We start from the raw sequence: 17,357 nt of genomic DNA on the forward strand, positions 1-17,357 counted from the left end.
AAAAAATAAAATCAAACCAGCTTTTTCCAATATACATGTGATCGTATATTTGTTTCACACTGTTGTGAAACCATCTACTTGATCCAGATCTGATATAACTATAACTCTTTATTTTTGATGACAAAGTTGACTGAGTTAAAGGGCGAACACGATAAAATTGCCACACAGAAAATATTGTATAACTTTTGATTGCGTTCGCCTAAATAGCTAATTTTTTTACCATGAATAGTATATTATGTGTAGCTGATACCATAAAATTTTCATTAAAATCGGTTGAGTAATGGCGGAGATATCGTTGAAACAAGAAAATTGCTACTTGAGCATCTTTTACAAACAAACATTTTGGAAAATATCACTTTTTTGCCGTTTCAGCGCTTGCGCCAAAAATACTGAACCGATTTCAATGAAATTTTTTTTGTTCGTAAAGTATGTATGTAGAAGTAGTTTGTCAAATTTTCATTCAATTTGATCATACCGTTAAAAAGTTATATCCATATATGTCGCACTATGTCACAATAAGCAGATGTGGTTTTTGGTATAGTGAAATTCAAACTGCTCTTACTTTGAAAGTACTCAACAAAAATGGCTGAAATTTTCACTGTAAACAGTTTAACACAACAATTTTACACTGTCAAAGTTTTATAAAAATCGGGACAGTGTTACCAGTTCTACAGTCAAAATAGTGCACGCGGAACTAAAAATGGTCAAAAAGTACCTAAAATTTACCTTGAAGCGATTTGAGCTTTGGATATTTACTAGAAAAAGTACTGAACCGATTTCGATCAAATTTTTACCATTTAATTGATACTATGTTAAGAATATCGAGTGAAATTTTCAAACGTTTTGATGAGGTAACAAAAAAGTTATAGCCTAAATAATTTTTTGAAATGAGTGTAGAAGTTTTCTAAAATCTCATTTTATGATATCGACAATATAGGCGCCAATACTCAACCGATTTTAATGAAAATTTTATGGTATAAGCTACACATAATATACTATTCATGGTAAAAAAATTAGCTATTTTGACGAACGCAATCAAAAGTTATACAATATTTTCTGTGTGGCAATTTCATTGTGTTCGCCCTTTATAGCAGCAAGTACACAAAATAGGTTCCCCTGCCCAAATGGTTCCAGACCCTAATGCGTATTTCGCCGAAGATTATCCCGCAAACATGTCCAAAATTGCTCATAGATCGTCGCCAGTAAATCATATCATGTTCATGTTTTCTACAATAAGGGCATAAATTAGCTAAGGATTGACCATATCCATTGGTGTTTTTGTACAACTTTACGCGATGATGAGCTTGGTGGTCTAGTGGCTACCGCTTCTGATTCATATGCAGAAGATTTTGGGTTCAACCCATGGCTCGTCCCTTTCATCCTACTTTGTATCTTTCTATCTACTTGCTCTCTTCTATACATATACATTAGGGCAGTTCAGACTTCAAATATGTTAAAAATTCAAAGCTCCCATATGTTCATTGCAATCCTTGGTGCAAAACTAGATTCCTGTCAAATTTTCAGCCATTTCGGTGGTGATTTAATGGTGGCCCAAAAGCAAAATAGGTTTATATGGGAATTACTATGGAGAATTTTTGAAAAAGGTTCTCCACGCTGTAGAGCATTCACACATTGATAATGTCATAGGGTCAAAGTCAAATTGAATTCTTCAGATCTCAATGATGAATGTTGCCGAAGACCGCAACTCATTTCGACTCACGAAAAAGAAGTTATTAATCAATATTGATCCATACATGCTTGAATAGAAGACCACAGCTCGGCCGACACGCTTGACACGCAATCATAGTATGCGTGTTACCTTCTTGCACATCTTGCAAGACATCGTATATGAAGATGCGCATCCGAGTGAGAGTTTGTTAAATATCTTTTTTGCCAATAGGCTCCTAAAGGCCTATCTCAATTTCTGCATAATTCGATCAGGCATTGATTAAAACGACATGTTTACTCATTTTTTGAGTATTCCTATTAGGTAAAGCCCATAAAATATATTTTCAAAAATTTTAATAATTTTTGCAACACTCCTTGTTTAGCACTAAATTTTGGGTAAATTTTGTTTACCGTGTATGTCAAACAGGAACATTTATTGTCAAAAGTGAGCCAATGTGGTGTCTTTTGCAACCCGCCGTTTCACTTTCGTTACGTCAAGGTTGACCTCGAATGTCAAACAAGACCTGCTCATCATTATTTTATTTTCAAGTTTATTAACTATTCTGTTATTGTTTAACCCGTAAACACCCGGGACGATCTACTTTTGGTAGAAATGCAAAATCTTCTTTGTTTTAAAACATTTTACCCCGGAATTTTTTTTATAGTCAAGGGGAATAGTTGTGCTAAGAAATGCATGGTACCTCTCCCCTTTGCACCCTCCCCCCTTTTGCGGGGAGCCGAAAATACGTGGCTTTTTTTGTATTTTTTATAAATTCTGCATGTTTTTGCTCAAATTTCATCGTTTTGCTAATCATCAATAGTTTTCACTGATCCTAGACATGTAATGTATTACTACCCATCATAGTCTGTTGAAGTTTTGATCCTAGAGCTATTCTAAGGCCTCCAAAATACTCCGAAGTTTGTGACACAAATGTAACATTCTCAACCAAATTTTATGCACGATGATTGATCACAGAACATAGTCTACGGTACTCAAAAAGCCTCAAAGCACCCCTAGAAAATTCACGGTACATGACTTGGGTGATCTAGGTCATCCAAACTACTCTGGAATTCATTTTATTAAGATCTGAAACATCTACCATCGTTTGTGTTCACTCTGTTCAAGAAATTTAGTCACGTTGATGTCCATTAGACCTCACTATGCTATGAGCAACTTGATATTGTGGTAGTTGGACATTCCGTGAAATACAAATGGCCTCCAATACACTTTGAAGTTTGGGTTACGATATCTACATACTGTATCATGCTTTAGTTGTGAAAAATATTCGTGGAATGTAGTCTATACTGATGATGGAACCTCAGTGCACATGTATAATGCTTTTGATACACTCATGGGATGTTCCAGGCTTTCCAAACTATTCTGGAGTTAGGAACTTCAAGGCCTACAGGCTCTACTCTTGTTTTTCTTCACTCTAACGGCATAGTTCTTTCACGATTGTGTCTGTTGCACCTTATTATGTTACGAGTATCTCTATTTGTTGATATTTGGGTGTTTCCTGGCATATAAATGGACCCAATGTATTTTGAAGTATGGGGCGTATATCTGTAAAACTTAGGACATTTTTATTGTAGCGAATGCTCGCGGAATATAATCTACGCTACTCTTAGAACCACAGAGTACAATGCTGATAACTAAACAACATTCACTTGGTGATCTAGGTCATCCAAACTGTTCTGGAGTTAAGACCTTCTAGCTCTACAAGCTCTACTCTTGTATCTCTTTACTTTATCTCATAATATGTTGAGTATTTCTTTGTGTTCCTTGTGCATTCACTGACATACAAATGATCTTTATGGTATTTGGAAGTGTCGGAAATTACCCAAGAATTCCTCTAGGCGTTCCTCTGAAATTCCTCCAGAAGTCCCTCAGAAGTTCATCGTGATGTTCTCCGAGAACATCTACGAGTTCCTAGGGAATGCCTCAGGACTTCCCGTGAAATTCTTCAGGAGTTTCCCAGCAGTTTCTCGAAAATTTCATCAGGAGCTATGCTGAATTCCTTCAGGAGTTCCTCAGGAATTACTTCAAAAACTTTTCGAAAAATCCTGCAGGAGTTCCTCGGGGATTCCTCCAGAAATTCCCCGAGGAATCCACGGGAGTCTCCCAAAGATGTCGCCAGGCATTCCTTTAAAACTTCTCAAGGAAATTTTCTCAAGAGTTCCTCCAGAAATTTCTCCTGGGATTCCTCCAGGAAGTTTTCCAGGGATTCCTCCAGGAATTTTCCTAGGAATTTCTCCAGGGATTGCTCCAGCGATTTCTCTAGAAATTCTTCTAGGGATTCCTTCATGGATTCCATCAGGAATATCTCCAGAGATTCCTTCGTCAATTCCTCCATGGATTCATCAAGGAATTCATTCAAATATTCCTCCAGGAATCCCTATCCGCTCCTTCAGTAATTCATTCAAGTTTTCCACCAACAACTAATCCAGGGATTTCTTCAGTATTCAAGGGGTTCTTCCGGAAATTCTTCCAGGGATTTCTCCAGAGTTTCCTCCAGAAGCTTTTCCAGGGAATACTTCAGGAATTTCTCCAGGGAATTTTTCCGGGTTTCCCGGTTAATTTCTCCAGAAATTCCTCCAGGAATGCCTCCAGGAATTTCTTTTGGAATAACTGCTGATTTATCTATGAATTCATCAAAGGAATTCCTTTAGAAATTCCTCCACGGTGTCCTCCAGAAATATTTCCAGGAGTTCCTCCAGGAATACTTCCAGGAATTCTCCCACAAAATTATCCCAGTATACCTCCAGCAATTCCAACAGGGGTTCTTCCCGGAATTCCTCCTCAAAGTCTTTCAAGAATTCTATCAGTCATTCCACCAGGAATTCTTCCTGGATATACTCCAGGATATATTTCCGAAATTCCTCCAGCAAATACTCCAGGAGTTCCTTCAAGAATTACTCCACGAATTACAACAAGAAATCATCTAGGAATTGTTCCGGGAAACACTTCAGGAATTTGTTCATAAAATATTCTAGGAATTCCTCCAGGAATAACTGCAGGAATTCCTACAGAAATTCCTTCAAAACCAGTTCTTGCGGGAAAAACCTAACGTGAATTCGGAATTACTCCATGAAGTCTTACAGGAAATACGTCATGAAATACTCCAGGAATTCATCGATAAAAAAGGTTGAAAAACATAACTTCAAAATTTTCTCGCAGTTCAAGGAAATTGTTAGGAATTCCTCCAAGAATTTCCATGGGAAATTCTTTAAAAATTCCTTCACAAATTACTGCATGAATTCTTGCAGAAAGTACTCCAGGAATTCCTTCAGGGTATTCTCCCGACATTTCTTCAAGAAATTCTTGAAGGAATTCCTGGAAGTATTCTTGTTGGAATTCTTGGAGGAATTTCTGAAAAAAATCTCAAGGAATTCCTGGAGAAATTCCTGGTGAGGTTCTTGGAGGAATTCTTGAAAGATTTCTTAGAGGTATTGCTGAAGAAATTCATGGAATTCTAGAAGGGATTGTTGGAGGAATTCTTGGTGGATGTCTTGGAGAAATTCCTGGACGAATTTTTGGAGGATTTCCCGAAGGAATTCTTGGAGGAATTCCTGGAGGAATTCCTGTAGGCATTTCATCAGGAATTTCTGAAGGTATTTATTGAAAATCCCTGGAGGAATTTCCAGAGATATTTGTAAAGGAATCCCTGGCAAAGTTTTGGGACAGATTCTTGGAGGAATTTTGACATAAATATTGGAGAAAGGTCTTGGAGAAATTTTTATTAGAGTTCCTGTTGAACTTCTTAAAAGAATTCCTGGAAAAAAATCCTGGACGGATTCTTGAAGAAATATCTGGAGAAATTCCTGGAGGATTTTTTGGAGAATGTTTTGGAGGAATTCTTGAAGTATTCCCTTGAGAAATATTGGAGAAATTCTTGGAAGAAGTCTCGGAGAAATCCTTGCAGTTATTCTCGGTGGAATCCCTGGAGTTGCCCCGGGAGTATTTTCTTGAGGAATTTCTGGAGGTTTCCTGAAGAATCCAGGAGGTATTCATAAAGGAATTTCTGGAAGATTTTTTAAATGATTTTTTTTTGAAGAAATTTCTTGAAAAATCCCTGGAGGAATTTCTGGCGAAATTCCTGAAGGGATTATTGGCAGACATCTTAGAGGGTTCTCTGGTGAAATTCTTAGGGAAGGTCCAGTAAGAGTTTTTGAAATTCTTGGAGGGATTCTTGGAAGAATTCTAGGGTACTTCCGTGGAATCCTCGGGGGATTTTGGGAGGAATTTCTGAGGAACTTTCAGAAGAATTCCAGAATACCTCCTGATGAAATTTTCGAGAAACTGCTGGGAAACTCCTGAAGAATTTCACGGGAAGTCCTGAGACATTCCCTAAAAACTCGTAGAAGTATTCTTGGAGAACATCACGATGAACTTCTGAGGAATTTCCGAGGAACGTCTAGAGGAGTTCTTGGGTAATTTCCGACACTTCCAAATACCGTAAAGATCATTTGGATGCACAAAAAACACGAAGAAGTACTAAACATATTTTGAGATACAACAGAGGTAATCGTGGAAGAATTACATCTATAAAGTAAAGAGATACAAGAGTAGAGCTTGTAGAGCTAGAAGGTCTTAACTCCAGAACAGTTTGGATGACCTAGATCACCAAGTGAATGTTGCTAAGTTATCAGAATTGTACTCTGTGGTTCTAAGAGTAGCGTAGATTATATTCCGTGAGCATTCGCTACAATAAAAAATGTCCTAAGTTTTACAGATATTGCGACCCATACTTCAAAATACATTGGGTCCATTTGTATGCCAGCAGACACCCAAATAACAACAAATAGAGATACTCGTAATATAATAAGGTGAAACAGACATAATTGTGAAAAAATTATGCCGTTAGAGTGAAGAAAAACAAGAGTAGAGCCTGTAGGCCTTGAAGTTCCTAACTCCAGAATAGTTTGGAAAGCCTGGAACATCCCATGAGTGTACCAAAAGCATTATACATGTGCACTGAGGTTCCATCATCAGTATAGACTACATTCCACGAATATTTTTCACAACTAAAGCATGATAAAGTATGTAGATATCGTAACCCAAACTTCAAAGTGTATTGGAGGCCATTTGTATTTCACGGAATGTCCAACTACCACAATATCAAGTTGCTCATAGCATAGTGAGGTCTAATGGACATCAACGTGACTAAATTTCTTGAACAGAGTGAACACAAACGATGGTAGATGTTTCAGATCTTAATAAAATGAATTCCAGAGTAGTTTGGATGACCTAGATCACCCAAGTCATGTACCGTGAATTTTCTAGGGGTGCTTTGAGGCTTTTTGAGTACCGTAGACTATGTTCTGTGATCAATCATCGTGCATAAAATTTGGTTGAGAATGTTACATTTGTGTCACAAACTTCGGAGTATTTTGGAGGCCTTAGAATAGCTCTAGGATCAAAACTTCAACAGACTATGATGGGTAGTAATACATTACATGTCTAGGATCAGTGAAAACTATTGATGATTAGCAAAACGATGAAATTTGAGCAAAAACATGCAGAATTTATAAAAAATACAAAAAAAGCCACGTATTTTCGGCTCCCCGCAAAAGGGGGGAGGGTGCAAAGAGGGGAGGTACCATGCATTTCTTAGCACAACTATTCCCCTTGACTATAAAAAAAAATTCCGGGGTAAAATGTTTTAAAACAAAGAAGATATTGCATTTCTACCAAAAGTAGATCGTCCCGGGTGTTTACGGGTTAACTAACGCAAAAGCAAGGTAGGTTGAAAGGACCAACATGATCTAAGCTGTACCTGGGAGACAAACGACTGCTATCAAAACACCATCACCATGTTGCCAACGGACAGCGATCACACGTCATGAAACCTTAGGAACTAAATTGATGTCCGTGGCCCGACCTGGTGCAGAGAAGGTGTAAACCTGGACTTCATTCAGGTTGATATGTGACGTTCAAATATATAAATAAGATAATATCGCAATCTTGATTACGATATTTTTTATTACACATCGAAACTTAACCTTCAAAATCTTCGATGGTTCCAGGTCATTTAACGGATGTAACATGAGCAAAAAGATGACGGCAACCAGGTCGGCAAATGGAACTTTCAACAACATTACAAAAGGCGAGTTTCAAGTCGAGAAACTTACCATCGAAATTGACGAAATCATTTAAAAAAAATTGTAAAACTTGAACAGAGAGACAAACTTTACACTGCACTTGCTTTCCATTGCTCACATTTTTATTTGACGGATGTTTCAAATATTCGTGTAGATCACTCATTCGAAACAATGTTAAAACTTTGCTATGATAAATTGCACCATGAGCTACTACTGATACTGATTATTTGGATTCTTTTAATACTTACAAACTGTGTTTCTTGTATGGAGCACTTTTAACGATATCACTTGGATATAAATGCAAATAGTTGATTGTTATTCTTATCACCTGCACCTGATTCTTCGTTCTCGTCAAACAAACAACACATCATTTTAAGATACTAGATTTCTGGTTCGATAAACTGGTTAGAATGTCACATCAACTTTAACACAATTCTCCTGAACAGTGTTACAATATCACACACGATTGCCATCAAGCCAAACGAATAAACTGCGTGGTACGTCTTCACGTGAATCCCGCCAACCGTCAACTGCACGCGATGGGCGCAAGCTTCAACGACTTTACCTCTGTGGGCCGCGCGAACAACTTTTCTCCGCTGAGTTGCAGTAATTTTTTTTTCTCAGAGATTTACAACCCAGCTTAGAGCTACACACAGAGCCAGTCAGTGTAGCCTCTCAAGTCTCTGTTTTCTGACCCAGGACGACGACCATCCGAAGCTCTTTTTCTCGAAGAGGCGCGAACTAAAGCTCATTCACCGAGCCTTCTCACCAGCCCACCTGAGTTAGCCAATCATCGACCAAATAGAAAACAAGCCAGATACAACGTGCCGGCCGGGTGATCGATCTCTCCCGTTTTGGGCGTTCAGAACACCACTCGCGCCAACACGAGACTTCTAGGAGCTGCGAAGCTGCCTGCGCCGAGCAAACATCCGGCAGACTCTCTTTAGCTCGAACGAGACAATATCCCCAAATGGGATTAAGTAGGTATTTGTAGCAAGTGTTTTTGCACTATGACTCATCCCCATTACCATGGCGATGGCGTTTATGAATGAAATTTGACGACGAGAGTCGACGAGGCGGCTCTCTGGTTCCGGACACAATTCGATTTGCTCAAGATTTTGTTTGCTCTTGACTAATTTTGAATGTAAGCTACAAACTATACCTTGGTGAACTCCAGTCGAACAATTTGAGGTTACTCTAGTAAGTTAGAAGACAAGCAGCTGAAAGGTATTCAACAATTTGCTTCCATATACACATGGTGAACCGGATCGGTTTGGTGCGGGCTGCTGATCGATTAACTCAGCTACTGATGTCATTTGCGTGAGAACACTTCAACGCAACTCAAGAAGTGTCATTGACATGTGTCTGATGTTATAGATTTCGATGCTCTATTTTTTAAGAGGTTAAAGATACAATAATTGTCTTCAGGCGACACATTGGGAAAGAGCCGAACTGACGTCAATCTTTCAGGTGCTTAGAGTTGATTTGTAGGTAAAGTGGTGTCATAAGATTCAATGGGAAAAGTGAAAAGACTGGAATTTTAACCCTATCTCCTATAATACTTGATACTTAACCCGGGTAGAGGTAAAATACTGACGATCAAAACGTGATATTGATTTGATTGATATAAGAGATAAAAGATCTGAAAATGATATCAAAAAAATGTTCCTGGAACATCTGAACAACATCAAAATTTGATATTTCAAAGTCAAACGAAAAGCTCGTTGCTATTGGTTAGATCTTACAAAATCTAAATATATGCATCTGCGCCACTCTTTATTTTCTTGTTTTCCGCTGAGAATTGTCCGCAAGAATTTGCGCTCGAAAACCCTGAAAGCCTTTCGGTTTACCTCCTTTAACGTCTACGTTTCGTGACCGTAGAAGACAATCGAAAGAATCAACGTTTTAAATAAAGCGAATTTCGTTTGCATTTGCAAGTTTCGCAATACGCCTTTCCATTTCATGGGAAACGTCATTGTCACATGTCACAAGTGTTCCAATGCAAACTAATTCTTCAACAACTTCAAGCACATTTCCATCCATCACTACCTCAGCATTAACACCACTAGGTTTGTCTCTGTCTCTACCTGCTATCATGTACCAAAACGATGGTAGAGTTAATCGTAAGGCCTATCCTCACTATCTCTCTCTTCAGAGGAGCATAAGCTTCCTCTACTGCCCTACGATCGATGCCGATGAGATCAATATCGTCCGCAATGCCGAGGAGCATGTACAGGGGATAGACAAAATGCACTATGGGGAAAGTGGTGGCCAAAAATCGAAAAATTGACTTGCTTTGAATGACGTGTCTTATATACCATTTGAGAGCCAGATAGTTCAAACCTAGATTCCCAAAATTTCAGCCCTCTGTGATGGAAACTCATTGCGCCACAGATATCAGAGTTAGAAAAATAGTGAAAATTGTAGAAAAAATGCATTTTAAACAAATGCAGTTTTCTCAGTGAAAAAACGGTTCAATTTTGGATTTGAATCCACCGATGGAAATGTTATTGTCTGAACTTTAAAATGGGTGTGTTGTTGGGGTTACACGGTTAATTGAAATAGGTTAAAAATGAGTAATTATTGACAAAAACAACATTTTTTGCCTAAGTTGGTCTATATCTAACAAGCAGGGTCGAGCAGTCTCAAGAGACCGCCTCCACAGTTTAGTTTGAGGTCTATAGTATCTCCGGAACGTGAATCCAGCTGCGGATAGCTGCGGATGAGCGTCATTTTGGCCCAAGCCCGAAAAATTGATTTTTTTAATTATTTTTTTGTTAACTATGATTATTGATTATGCGAGCACATACAAAAAAAAAATCGTTCAAATTAAACAGTGCTTCAAAGGTGGTACAGTTAATTGTAAAATTAAGTATTAAAAATGTTACACACTTAATTACTTTTATGTTAAAAATGGGTAAAAACTGATCGAAAATTATCGTTCCATACATAAACTGTATCGACCCATCTGGACTGAAATACGTCTTTTGTTCACGAAAATTTTGTTTATATTTTCAATACATATTTAGCAACAGGGAAAGAAACGCCACATCTTATATATTAATTTTACTAAAAACAACCAACTTGTACTTAAAAGATTAGGATAATATTTTCAATTTATAATTTGGTTTTCAACCTCAACGCTAGCACGTGAATATAGCACAGTAGTTAATTCAACGCAAACAAATCTGAAAATAATTGTTTGTGGTAATATGGAACATAGGAGCATCGTGTTACCACAGACAAACAGACATATCACTCACCGACGAACTGACGTGACTCTCGAGCTCAGCACATGACCGAAAAAATGAAACGATCAATTCAAAAGCCAGTGATCGCAAATGTCAAACTGAAAGTGACATTTGACAAAATGACGACGCTTATGCAGGCGTCGCGTCGTCTCGTTTGAATAGGTTCCAATGATTTGTAAACAAGAACACGTGGTAGCTGGTCATATGAGTCTGCGGCTTGGTCGGCACTCAGAAGGTAACATTTTAAGGTTTACTAATGCATTTGAGTATAAAAATAGAGAAAGTTATGTTCAGTCGTAGTTTAAATGATACCATTATTAGTAGCTGTTACCATCTGCATGCTCTACTCTTCTCACCCACCGGATTTAACAGACGTCGCGACGACAACGTACGTTGCGAATGTTGCTGCTGCTCTTGTTGCCGCTTCGATATCGAATGTTCGGCTGTCCACTATTTCATGTTTTGTACAAAAAAAATCGCACAAAATTGAGCCCTTATTTGTTCAACAAATAGAAAATATTGCATCAGGAACAATTACTTTGGATATTATGATGAATTATCGAGGATATTATGATGTAATGATAATGTTGGTATTGACATAAAATTAGCCGAATAGCAACAAAACGGCGAAGGCAGCGCTCACGAGGGCGACGCCGACGACGCCCGGAATGTAAACATGCACTCTTAAACAAATCCAAAAAAAGAATGAATTTATATGTGATTATTTAGTGTTCAGCACTTCCAAAAAAGCTAAATTTAGAATAGAATTAATTGATTTTGCTTGTCTTCGACAAACATTAGGAGTATTTGTTATGAAAGTCATTTTAAAAAGCATCGTTCGACGTAGGACAATCTGCCCATTTCAACACATGTATGTACGGTATTATTTAAGAGTGCTCGATATTGTTCGGTCAAAATACTTCTGAACGAAAATCAACAGATGGCGATAGTGTTTCAACGGTTTTTAATTTAAACTTTTGGAGACGCATTCCACGACGCATTGCACTAGCCACCACGTCAGTTTGTCGGTGTATCACTTGGGACAAAATGCGATAAAAATCATCATCACGAAAATAAATATTATAATAATAATATTATAATCGTCCAATGCTAATTGCGTTTAAAAAGGAAACGATGGGAACTGCGTAGAGTAAGACGTCTGTTTATCTGTGGTGTTACTTTAAATCTAAAAAAATCTCAAATAGTCAATGCAACAAAAGTAATCGACTATATCAAGGCAAAATATAATTTTGATCTTGCTAAAGAAGAACGACTACAGTAGACGTTCGCTCTGTGCAAAAGCTTTAACTGCAAGTCCGCTAAGTGCAACAATTTTGCAGTTATCGCACCGCTATCCGTCATAATGAAATGTCAACAGCGATGCGATGTTTTTCTCATGCACTTTTGTTGCAATGTAATGTTTTTCAAATGCATATTGACTGCATTCTGCAGCAACTTACAGTTCTATGACATCTGCCAGTTTTTGCAGTTATCGAATTTCATTCGTTCAGTGAAACGCAAACATGTTGCAATTATCGAACGTCTACTGTACTGTAATAGTAGTTTACGCAACAAGGTGCAGAATGACGATTTTTACAGCACGAGTCGTATATTTATCCAACGAGGCTTGCCGAGTTGGATAATTACGATGAGTGCTGTAAAAATCGAGTTCTGCACCGAGTTGCGTACTACATTTTTTGCAAGTTCATAAATTACCGCTTGAGGATAGTTTTTAACAAAACTTTTGCATCAAACTGCACACTGATGAATTGATGATCATAGTTATGTTTAAGAAAATCTGATCATAGCAGGTTATACTGTGCAGTTGTCACAATTTTTCAAAACTGCACCCAGAAAGAATCAAAAAGTTGATCAAAACTGAAAACAGTGCTGTAATGGTTCATTACGCTACGCAAATCAGTGCTGTAATGAACCATTACAGCACTGTTAGTTTGGTGTGGGAAAGTAGACCTTTTCCTGTCAGATTTGCGTGAGGTAAAACAGCCTATTACGATGAGAAATTGCAAAAAATATTTTTACAATGCATAGCAAAAGGCTCACGCAAAAAAAAAAAAACTTTGAAAAACAAAATAACGATTGGCGCGACGCTTATTCGGAACTTGGAAACGATGTTATGTTTGGCGGTAATGTGGACACTATAGAAATAATGAAATAGACATAACGATTCAAATATGGTGAATTTGATTGGCCATGTTCTCAAAAATCGTGAAAGTGAATCTAAAATGTTTACAATTCCCAAAAAAATATATGGAATGATGTCACCTGAACAGAAAAATAAGTAGATATTGCTTGTGAATTTGATTAAGCTCTGTCTCTTGAAACTTAATTGAGGGGGTCAGAAGCAGAGGGGTGTAAGTGACCAAAACCTAATTTTGAGATAATGGACGTAAACTTTGACATCTTATAAAAAAATCAACAACAATCAAAAAAGTTCGGAATCGCTTCGAAACAAATGGTTAAATCAAAAAAGCTTATGAAGTCTACTTTGACATTCAAGGTTTAACTCGATGTAACCCTGATATGACAAAAAGGCCACCTAGTTCGACCAAGTTTATTTTTTGTTTGTTTGTAATGTAAACTAAAAAATACATTTCAAACTGATTTAATAAAAAAAAGTAAAACTAAGGAAAATGTGTACTACTAACACATGTTTTATTTTTTATGGACAAGGCTGCCTGAGTATCAAGCTGGCCGCCACAAGGGTCGTCTTTCATGCTTCTCGATTTTCTTGAGCAGTAATCAAAAAATATATCCAACAAGTTGATTAGAAATTGTTTCTTGCTGCTTGATTACTTAGTGAACACTGAGTAGCATTTTCAGACTAAAGCTAACACTGGTATCTATAAACTTGTGCTTCAGAAAATACTTTTTTTTTTGGAAAGTGACCGCTGGTGATCTTCACCTTAAGCCAAGAAATGTGTCAATTTTTAAAACTGTTTTTACTTATTCGTTTATTTGGAAGGCTCGTTATTTCATTTGGAAATAATCATGTGAGATGTAACGAATGACACAAAAGTGTACCAGACAGTGTTACCCTTTTCAACCCGATAGTTTTTAAATTATACAAATTTGTGTTGACTTGTGTATCGAGTCCTGAAGATGGTCCAATAGCTGGAACAAAATGTGGGCGATAATAAATAATTAATCAACGTAATTTGTTAGACTGCCAAAAATTTTTTCCAAGAAATCTTCTTTGAAAACTTCAACGCATTTGACGATTTTACGCGCACCTATTCATCATACCAAAAATTAAACTGAACGTTCAAGACTTGAACCAGATCTAACGTAATCACGCACTTTCATTGAGGTATACTGCGTACATGAATCCATAGTGCACATCCTGCGTAATATTTTTGTATGTATGCATTCGTATGTTTTCAGAATAACAGGAGCCATTTCTCTTGTTTGTATTGTGTGATTACTATCAACATTAAGTCTATGTTACCATTGACAAAAAAATATGAAGAAAAACTAAATAACACAATACTTGTGTGAATCAATCTAAATACTGACGAAAATTATGATGTATTGTAATTTTCCATTACTCACCCGTGAAGAAAGCTTGTTTTCTTCAAAGAACTTGTGTGCTGGAAATTGAACTACAAGCCAAAATATTTAAACCATCACTGCCAACAAGTACTTGGATATATAACTAACTAATTGAAACTAAGTAGAGTTATTACTTTGCAAACTGGGCTGAAAGCCTCTTAAATAAAGACAAATCAGTCAATCAATCAACTTTGCAAACTACCTTCGGCACGTGCCGTGGTCCCATAACATAAGACATGATTCAAAGCATATACAAAGAGATCATAAATGGACATCGACTAGTGATAAAGTATAATATGATGATTTTTTAGAAATATTATTAATATAATATTGCACTTACACCCCTTTGCTTCCAAACAAATCTCATCCATGGTTAAGCGTCATTTTTTCGTTCAATGTGAAAACATGCTAAAACATTTTTTAAAAATACGGGTCTTCGGCAACAAACACAGTTGATCTCGTAGAGTTACGTAGGATATACAGGGGATGGCCAAAATGTTTGCGATAGGCAACTTTTTTTTCTCTCACAAAAAAGTTCAACATACTATAACTTTTCATAGAGCGCATCAAAAAATCTCAAATTTTGACTGTTTGTCAGCCTATTATATGTGCATCATTGGTACAAATTTGGGCTCGATTGATTAATATTTCACAAAGTTAGAACCGTTCGGGTAAAACACCTTTTTTTAGACAACTCATTTTTGACCTGTCATATCTCGGAATTGAATGAAATTTTGAACGTACACTAACAATATGTAAATGCTTCTCAATCTATTAAAACATAGGTCCTTTGTAAACGTTGAAAAAAGTTATCATGGATTGACACTTTTTGGATTTTTCTCGAAAAAAATGTAATTTTTTTACATCAATGGCAATAAATTTTAGTGCTGATATCCAAAGATTTTCCACTTTTGTTCTCAAATTATCTCTAATCAGATATATTAGAGCCTATTTAGATTAAAGGAAGAACACATTTAATAATTTTTGTGTGGTATTGTAAATTTTACTTATTTTCTTCTATATGGGTAAAAATTTCAACTCGGTATAACTTAATTCTCCGTGAGAAAATATTACATTTTATAACGTCGTATTAAGTATCAATATATTGTTGATAAACGTTAAAAAATTCATTCAATTCGGTTCACTGGTTTCCGAGATATGACAGTTCAAAAAATAGTTGTCTAAAAAATAGTGTTTTACTCGAACGGTTCTAACTTCGCGAAAAATTAATCAATCGAGCCCAAATTTGTACCAATGATGCACATATAATAGGTTGACAAACAGTCAAAATTTGAGATTTTTTGATGCACTCTATGAAAAGTTACTGCATGTTGAATTTTTTTGTGGGAGAAAAAAAGTTGCCTATCCCAAACATTTTGGCCATCCCCTGTATATCTCAATTTTGAATTTTTGGTCACTTACACCCTTCTGCTTCTAACTCCCTCAATTAATAAAATTTGTAATGGAAGTTTATCAATGAAAATGATGTTCTATTTAGCAGTATATTCATTCCTGCAGTATAAAAAATGGAGACAAATCACCAACTTAGTTATAGATGTTGATATGTGTTCAGTAAAATGATAGAAGCATATTAAAAAAAAGTATCCTTTCGACGAGTTTGAACAAATATTACAGTAGGGGGGGGGGGGGGGCGATGTGGTGGCAGATAAGTTGGAGGGGAGGCTCTTGGCAGATAAACAATTCTTTACCAAAATACATGATCGATAAAACAATACTCTTATATAACATTTGAAAAATGGGAGGGGGGTCAGATTTGCATCGAAGGGGGGAAGGGGTGTGGTGCTTCTTCCTCCACCTCTCCTGTTTTATCTTATGCATGGCAATCTTATTCTAGTTTTGATTTGCATTTGAACTGTCTCAAAAATTAAAAAGAAACGTTTAAGGTAATTGTTCAGGAATAAGTAGTTCCTAACTGGGTTAAATACTAGTTACAGCTTCCAGATGTGATGAAAATACATAAATTTGACTGATGTTATGCTAATCTTACTAGAATACTTCCAAAAAAATGCGGAAAAACCAAAAATATATTTTTGGCCACCACTTTGTATGGAGCTGCCCCATAGTGAAATGATCGGGACAGCCAAATTTTCACTTCTCAAAAAATGTTCAATTAGCTGTAACTTTTCGAAAAGTGCATCAAATATTTTCAAATTTTTACTGTAAGTTTCTCAACTAGTTGTGTATCAGTGGACAAAATTTAGAAAAGATCGGACAATTCTTCACGAAGTTATAACGATTTTTGAAAAAGGTAAAATTATCCGATAGCCAACTTTGAGCTGTTATATTTCCGAATTCAATAACCGAATGCAATGAAATTTTGTCTATTTATGACTTATATAATGAGCTATGAAAAACCATTGACTTAACTTAATATTCTTAACACGGAAGAAAGTTATAACGATTAGATTATTTTTCTAAAAAAACACCAAATTATCCAAAACATCAACATCGTTTCAAAATTCAAGATGCAAATTATAGTTCATTTAGTTTCCCTCTAATTGACTTATGTATAAATGCGTTTTGAAGGAAAGTAACAACATAGCCACCAATAAATTGAAAAAGTAATGGGATGCATATTAAAAATAGACCAATTTACTAAAAATTCGTGAAAAAAATAAAATCGCTATAACTTTTTCGCTTGTTAAAAATTTCAAGCTAAGTTAAATGTTTTCCAGAGTTCATTATATAAGTCATGAATGGTCAAAATTTCATTGCAATCGGTTCATTGAATCCGGAGATATAACA

At 36.4% G+C, this 17,357-nt stretch overlaps 1 protein-coding gene across 3 annotated transcripts in view; it reads right to left on the reverse strand.

The window, feature by feature from the left end:
• LOC109428644 (protein spaetzle 5) overlaps positions 1 to 8,325 on the reverse strand; it is a 43,863-nt gene extending 35,538 nt beyond the window's left edge. Inside the window, exon 1 of one of the 3 annotated variants that reach the window (XM_062852247.1) lies at positions 8,019 to 8,325. The gene's annotated coding sequence lies outside the window, so the exon portion shown is untranslated. The remainder of the gene's footprint in view (positions 1 to 8,018) is intronic. The other 2 variants (XM_062852246.1, XM_062852244.1) reach the window with 2 other exon arrangements.
• Positions 8,326 to 17,357: the final 9,032 nt, after the last annotated feature.

Source organism: Aedes albopictus, chromosome 2 (genome assembly GCF_035046485.1).
Source record: "Aedes albopictus strain Foshan chromosome 2, AalbF5, whole genome shotgun sequence".
NCBI classification, from domain to species: Eukaryota; Metazoa; Arthropoda; class Insecta; order Diptera; family Culicidae; genus Aedes; species Aedes albopictus.